Source organism: Fringilla coelebs (assembly GCF_963513975.1).
Source record: "Fringilla coelebs genome assembly, chromosome: 6".
Taxonomy (NCBI): domain Eukaryota; kingdom Metazoa; phylum Chordata; class Aves; order Passeriformes; family Fringillidae; genus Fringilla; species Fringilla coelebs.
The window spans coordinates 1111562-1119328 of NC_140034.1; positions in this window are offsets into that span (position 1 = coordinate 1111562).

The window sequence follows — 7767 nt, forward strand, 5'->3', positions numbered from 1 at the left end:
TGTGGGTTTGCTTTCTCGAGAGGGATTCGCTCCCAAATTTGCCCTAAATCGGGACAAAAAACCCATCATAAAATGCACATTTTTCACGCTGCATCCCGGGGGAAGCTGGGGCTGCCCGGCTGATCCAGAGGGAAGGAGAAGCGCCGAGGTGGAGGTGCGGTGGGAGAGGAGCGCTGTCCCCACGAGGTGGCAGGAGCTGCCTTCCGCAGCCATCCCTCCCTCTGTCCGTCCGTCCCTGGCGCTGTCCTGCTCAGGAGCAGAGCTGGAGCAGCTGCGGGCAAGGGTCACTACAGGACTCTGTGAGAAGTGCATATTACACGGCTCTACGTAGATACTTACTGTATGTATTTGTTGTATTGATTAGGAGTGCTGTATTAACATTTTAATAGTATGGGAAATGTAGTTTTGTAGTTAAATGTCACAGACATTTTCTGAAAAATCCTTTTGTTAGAATTTTCTCTCCTGGGAAGTTTCAGCCTCCCCATGTTTTGCTGCTTTGGAATGTGATTTGGAGAATTGTTCACCCAGCTTGTGAATTGTTTTACTTGATGACCAATGGCAGCCACCTGTGCTGAGGCTGTGAGCAGCCACAGGATTTTATTATCATTCCATTCCTTCCTTTCCTGGCCTTCTGATGAAATCCTTTCTTCTATTCTTTTAGTATAGTTTTAATATATCATTTTCTTTTTATATAATATATATAATGAAATTAAATAATAAATCAGCCTTCTGAAACATGGAGTCAAGATTCTCATCTCTTCCCTCCTCCTGGGACCCCTGTGAACACCACCCCAGCCTGTCCCAGCTGGAAGCACTGAGCCAGGCACTGCTGCAGCTTCTGCACCAGTGTCTCTCTGAGTTTGGGGTGTGGAGCTTTGCCTGCACAGGAGCAGGAGGAATTCCCTGTCATCCTGGTGAGCATCATCCCTGCATCTCCTCAGAATGAGAATTTCCAGTTTGGTTATCAATTACAGTTCTGGCTGTGTGTTGGAGGGAGCTGCAGCTGGTTCTAAGTTCTCTGCTCTTTCTATTTCTGAGGCCTGCTTCCACAGCTTTCTGAAAGTCTTCTTACCTTTACTAATTCCCACATGGCTCGAGGTGTTTCTGTGGGGCATTTATGGGATGGAGAGCAGGACTGGGAGCACCTGTGCCAAAGCCACAGGGCTCTGCAGGCAGGACCCTGAGGAAGATAAAGGTGTGTTTGGTATGCAGAAAATGCAAAACCTGTGTGGCTTTGTGCAAAGCTGTGATGAAGCAATGTTACTAAGGAACGTCAGTGTCGTGGGCAGTGCTATTTTTAGCTGCACTGAAAAGGGATAGATACTGAGCTTTTGGAATCTCTGAACAGCTCTGTGTGTGCCAGCCATGGAGACCCCATCTCTTCTATCAATTGCTGTCAGCATTCAGGTATGGTTTTCTAAATTCCAATCACCATCCTGGTAATTGATCTGCCACCCCAAATTCCCTCACTGTCAGCTGCCTGGTGTTGCCTGGCTGGTCAGTCCCATTAAACATTCTGGAGCTTTTGGGGGCTGCTCACAAGTTCTGTGAAAATTGTCTGTGATAAGCCCAGGTTGTGGTCAGTTAATAATCTTATTTAAACAGTGATTGAATAGAAAATATTTAGTGGTTGAATAAAATAAAAATGATTGAATAGAAAATTAAATATCATCAAAAATGAAGCACAAAAGATAAGAATTTTTTTAATGCATTCTCTAAGAGTTACTGATTCCCAGTAAGAGATCCAAGCTATTGCAATCATTTCATCTTTTAATTCTTTTAAAACATCCTTGCTGTCCTCTTCCTTATTGGTAAAGTTTTGTTTTTACTCGTCTCTATAACTTTCCTTATCTTTTGAGTGTTTTTGCGAAGTGATCTCTTTGAGTAATCTCCATTGGTTGCAAGGCTGATTTTTATTTAAAGACAGATTTGTTGTGCCTGTTATTAATACACAGCACGCTGTGATGATGGAGTGTCCTGGTTTGGGCTGGGATAGAGTTCAGTTCCCTCCCAGGAGCTGGGAGTGATGTGAATTCAGAAAGAGGATAATGAGCTGGGGTTAAACCACCAGAGGCTGACGTGATCTCCTGCAAGGTGAGATGTTCTCCCAGTGCCGTAACCTGCCCCAAGATTTGGCAAGAAGTCATGCAGAAGTAACAAAGGAAATAAAAAATTCTTGTGGCTCGTAATCAGGGCTGTTTTGAAGAGGATTTTTCTCTGGTGGTCATTTCCCAGCAGTGAAATTGTAGTGTTTCCATTCAGGGAAGAGAAATCACCTCAGAAATAACAAACAGATCAAGCTTGTGCATCTGAGCAAGGCCTGAGCTGGAAGGGTGTAAAATAGGACAGTGCTTAAGGCAGAGCCCTCTGCTTTTCTTGTTTTGGTTTTCTTCACCGAGGCCTAAGCCACTGCTGGAAAGACTCCCTGTGTAATTTGGAAATGGGGAAAGAAATGTTCCCCTCAGCTCTTTAAACCAAGAGCTGTTGGTGATTTCATTCTCTCCTGGAGTGTTGCTCCAGTGGTGATGAGATTTAGCCTAATCTGCATTAATGCTGCCTTTTAGCATTGGTTTAGGAAGGAGCCCAAAACCCCACCTGGAGCTCCACAGGGCTGTTCTGGAAGAGGCACAGAGCTGGAGATCCATCCTTTATAGGGAATAATAAATGGTAATGCCCTCCTTAGCATTTCAATGTCATGATTAAAAATTCCAGAGCCTTATTAATTGAATATTTTATATTCCTGCAAATGGCCTTGATCCTCACAATGGCATACTAATTCCAAGGGAAGGGAGAGGGAACATGTTCAGATTCCTGCAAGGAGTCCCTGCAAACAAAGCTTTTAAACTGACTGCATTAATGGGTTCTTGGGCAAGGTGCTGTGCATGAGCATGGACGGGGAGGCAGCGTGGATGTGTTTGCATTTTGGATTTATGGGGTTCCAGAGTCACATGGGGGGGGTTTGCTCTTGGTACTGCTAGGAGAAGCTCAGAAATGGATTATCCCAGGGGATTAAATTCTGCAGGTTTCAGTCACCAGCCCATCAAGGACACTGGGCTGCAGAGCTGAACCTTTCCCCTCTTGTTAGAATTTAAGGAAATTCCAGGCTTCTCCTCCCCTGAAGTCACCAAGAGTGGGAAGGTTTGACAGAAGGGAATTCATGACCCTGTTCAGGAGATGAGGAGGAGCAGCTGAGGGAGCTGGGCAGGGGCTGGAGAATCCCTGAGGAGCTGGGAAGGGGCTGGAGAATCCCTGAGGAGCTGGGAAGGGACTGGAGAATCCCTGAGGAGCTGGGAAGGGGCTGGAGAATCCCTGAGGAGCTGGGAAAGGGCTGGAGAATCCCTGAGGAGCTGGGCAGGGGCTCAGGCTGGAGCAAAGGAGGCTCAGGGGGCCCTTGTGGCTCTGCACAGCTCCTGGCAGGAGGGGACAGCCGGGGGGTCGGGCTGTGCTCCAGGGAACAGGGACAGGAGCAGAGGGAACAGCCCCAGGCTGGGCCAGGGGAGCTCAGGGTGGGCACAGCAGGAATTTCCCCATGGAAAGGGGGCTCAGGCACTGGCACTGCCCAGGGAGGGTTGCAGTGCCCAGCCCTGCAGGTGTCCCCTGGAGGTGGCACTCAGGGCTCTGGGCTGGGGACAAGGTGGGCACGGGGCACAGCTGGGACTCTGACCTTGGAGCTCTTTCCCAACCTCAGGGATTCCAACGTTCTAATTCAGTTTTCTCCTGGCACAACTCCCTTGCAGGGTTACAGGGAGTACATGTTATTACAGATTTCAAATCCATTTCTTGCTTTTCTTTCTCCCATACTGCAGAAATAGTAATTAACAAATAAATAAGCCATTAAGGCTGTGGGAGGCAGCCAAACCTGCCCCTTGTTTTGTGGAGCTGAAGTTCATCAGTCCATTTCTGGTGGAATTTAGTGCCAGATGTGGAGTTTATACTCCACACTTTTATGGCTATCTCAGCTTACCATCCACTCAGACTCAGCACTGGTGACATCTTTTTCCATCCCCTCTCTCCTATTTTGATAAAATCTGATTTTACTGCAGCACTTTCAAGACAAAAAAAAAAAAAAAAGAAAAGCCTGTTAATAAAATTATTTTCCAAGAGCACTGGTGTCCCAGCTGGGCCTGGGAATTATCCAGGAGGCTGGAGAAGCAGCAGCTGAGAGGGCAGCAGTGATGCAACGAGGAGGGAAGCAGGGAGCCACTCTGGGTTGCCATGGCTACTCCATCCCGTGGTCCCGTGTCCCTTTGGATGTCTCCATTCCCCAGCTGAGGATGAGGAGCAGCTCAGTGGGATGGGGGCCCTGAGTCAGGGCTGCTGCCCAGCTCTGGCACCTTTCCCTGGGGAAGGAGGAGTGGCACCTGGAGCCTCAGTGTTCAGGGAATGGAGTGCCCCTGCAGCATTCCTCGGGCAGGACGGGTACAGTCTGTGAGTGCAGTGCTGCTGATCCCCCTTCCCTGGCACTGCTGGATCCCAGGGCTCCAGAGGAGAATCCTGGGGCCTCCACCAGGGTCTGATCCTAAGAAGTTTGGGAAGAGATGCTCCCGGGAGCTGGAGGGATTAGGCAGAATAGGAGTGTAGATGGGATATTAGGAGTAAAGTCCTGGCTGGGAGGGTGATGAAGGGCTGGGATGGAATTCCCAGAGCAGCTGTGGCTGCCCCTGGATCCCTGGCAGTGCCCAAGGCCAGGCTGGACATTTGTCAGAATTCACAACATCCCTCTGTCTGTCCTGGAGGGCTCCATTCCCTGCCCGGGGGCTCAGAGACCCTGGCACAGAGCCCAAGACCCCTGTGCCTTTGGTCTTGGCCCATGGGAAAACAATTACCAGCCTTTGCAGGAAGAATTAGAAGTCAAAGAGTTTAAGTAGAATGACAGTTAGTTTGTCACAGGGTGAAAAATAGATTGTTAGGGTTTTTTAGGATGGGGGCTTGGGGTCCCAAGATGGAGGAATCTGGGTGTGTCCTGTCCTTCTTCCTCCTTCTTCCTGGCCTCCATCCTCTGCTGTGATGCTGGCACTTCTGGGTTGGTTTAAGGTAGAAGCTCACTGTCTAACACAGGTGATGGGTATTGGGAAGTTATGGTAAATATTGTACACGTAGTTGTTAGTATAAAAAGATAACACTGCTCTGGGGGCAGGCAGAGTGCCCCTGTCTGACCTGCTGGACAGACCTTGGCAGGCCAGGGAAGGAATTTTACAGATAAGGAACAATAAACAGCTTTGAGCATGAGAACAGAAGAATCCTGACTCCTTATTTGACAGCAGGGCTGGGAAAAGAGACCTGTACACATCTGGGGGTCACTGAGCAGCTGAAACCCCGAGAGACACTGGGGCTTGTGAAAGAGCCTGAGATGAGAGATGTGGGACATCAGGCAGCTCTTCAAAATGCTGTTTATTGTACAGAAGGTGTTACAGCAGCCATGTGTGGGATTTTTGGGGTCCCCTGTGGCAGGAAGGAAATGTTGAATATGACTCCATGTTCTTAAAATGCTTATTCATTATTTTATGATCTATATTATATAAAAGAATGCTATTCTAAAACTATACTGAAGAATGGAGAGAGGATACAGGCAGAAGGTTTAATAAGATACTAATGAAAACTCCTGACTCTCCAGAGTCTGACACAGCTGATGGAGATTGGTCATTCAGTAAAAACAATTCACCTGTTGGACAAACAATCTCCAAACACATTCCAAAGCAGCAAAACACAGGAGAAGCAGTCAGACAATTATTATTTTCATTTTCCTCTGAGGCTTCTCAGCTTCCCAGGAGAAGAAATCCTGGTGAAGGGGTTTTTCAGAAGATGTGATGGTGACAGCCATGGCTGGTGGGTGACAGAGCCACCCCTAAAGCTGCCAGCTGCAGCCATAGGCCAACCTGCAGCCCCTTAGTTCTGGTTGCAATCATTATATATTTTTCTTTGCTGAGTATCTCAGCACATAGCAGCCAACCAGCATCACACAGAGCACCTTTCCTGCTGCCCACAGCCTGTCCCAAGCACTGCCATTTCCATGTCATGGCCATTGCTGTCCAGCCACATCAGTGAGTGAGTTACAGTTTAAGCTTTAAGTTGTTTCTCTGTTTTCTTGCAGTGGAAAATTCTTCAACCGTTTCTCTACTTGCCTCATCAGCATGTTTGTTTGCCTGTGGTATCTTCTGCTTTTCCTAGGATCTATTTCTGCTTGGTAAAATCATCTTTTTTGTTGGTGGTCAACATATCCTTTGCTCTTGTCATAAAACCTCCTTCCAGCTTGACTTACCCTTTGCTTTTTCAGCTGTCCAGTAACGACTGGTTAATTTCTACATCTCCTATTCTTCTGTATCAAAACTTGCTTCCACCTCTATTCTGCTCTCAGGTTCTGCATCCAGAGAGCTTTCTGCCAAGCACACATAGCTGGGAAACTTTCTTGTCAAAGGGTCATCTTTCCCAACAGGCTTGGGGTGGAGCAGCTGGGACAGAGGAAGGTGTCCCTGTCCATCCAGGGGTGGCACTGATGGGCTTTAGCATCCTTTCCAAGCCAAAAGGGGATGGTTGATTGATGATTTGTGATCATATTTACATTTTTGTTTGGTTGTTTGGGGGGGGGAGGAAGAAAAGAAAGAGGTTGGTTTTAGGGTTAGTTCTGTATTTGTTTTGGGGTGATTGTGGAATGATGATGATTAGTTGTTTAGTTTTTAATAGTAAGAAATATAGAGGAAGGGGAGTAGAAAATGGATTGATGGTAAATGGTTTGGACAATGTAGGGAGGTATGGTTTAATTGTTTAACAAAAAAAAAGTCAAAATTAAAAGAAAATGAATGTATAGAAGGAGATTTAAATGTTAATTCCTGGCAAGTGTTAAAATAATTAATATGTCTGGTGACCATTCCACTATCTGTTGTGCAGCCTGGGATTTGATGATATCAGCTTTACCAGTGAGCAGATCATCAAAAAAGGGGAAGGAGCAGAATCTGGACTATAGTCTAACTGTAGAGAATTGCTGGAATATTCTGTCTTCTTTTTGAAGCATCAGCAGCAGGTCTGAAAGGCCACTCTGGCACTTTAGCCTTGCAGAGGCTGCAGAAGGGGAGGTTTCTGTGACAGAAGTGATGGATGCTGCACTTGCTAAGTGCTTTTGTTCTCTCCAGGGGTCAGGTGCAATAAAGCCAAGCCCTTCCTCCTCACAGGCACTTGCACCTCACCTGTGCTGCCCTGGGGTTCCTCCCTGGGCTCTCTCCTGCCCGCAGCAGCCACGGGCTCCTGGTTGATGCAGACGCTGCCAGACCAAATCCCTGCTGCCTGCTGAGGGGAGGCAGCCCCTGCCAGGTCCCTTTCCTCAGGGCTGATGGGTTAAATTGGGCACACAGCTCCTTTGCCCCGGAGCTGGGAAGGGTTTCAGAGCATTGCAGCCTTGTGGTCTGTTCTTCACTGGAATTACTGCTCTGTAACCCCCTGAGTGTATTTACCTCAGCCCTCCCTGGCAGCGTTCCTCTGGAGCACAAAGAGCAGCAGGAGCAGAGCTGAGGAAGCAGAAATGTGCCATTTTTCCCATTGCCAGCCCCAAAATGTGGGATTTTGGCACTGCTTCACCTGGGCAGTGCTGGCCAGGTGGATTTTTATTTTTATTTCCCGTCCCAGAGCGCTGGCAGGGTCTGACACCGGGTGGGTGCTGCTGATGCTCCTGAGGGTAACTTCCATTCCTTACAGTCCTGGAATGCTTGGGGCTGGGAAGGGACCTCAAATGCCACCCAGTGCCCCCCTGCCACGGCAGGGACACCTCCCACCATC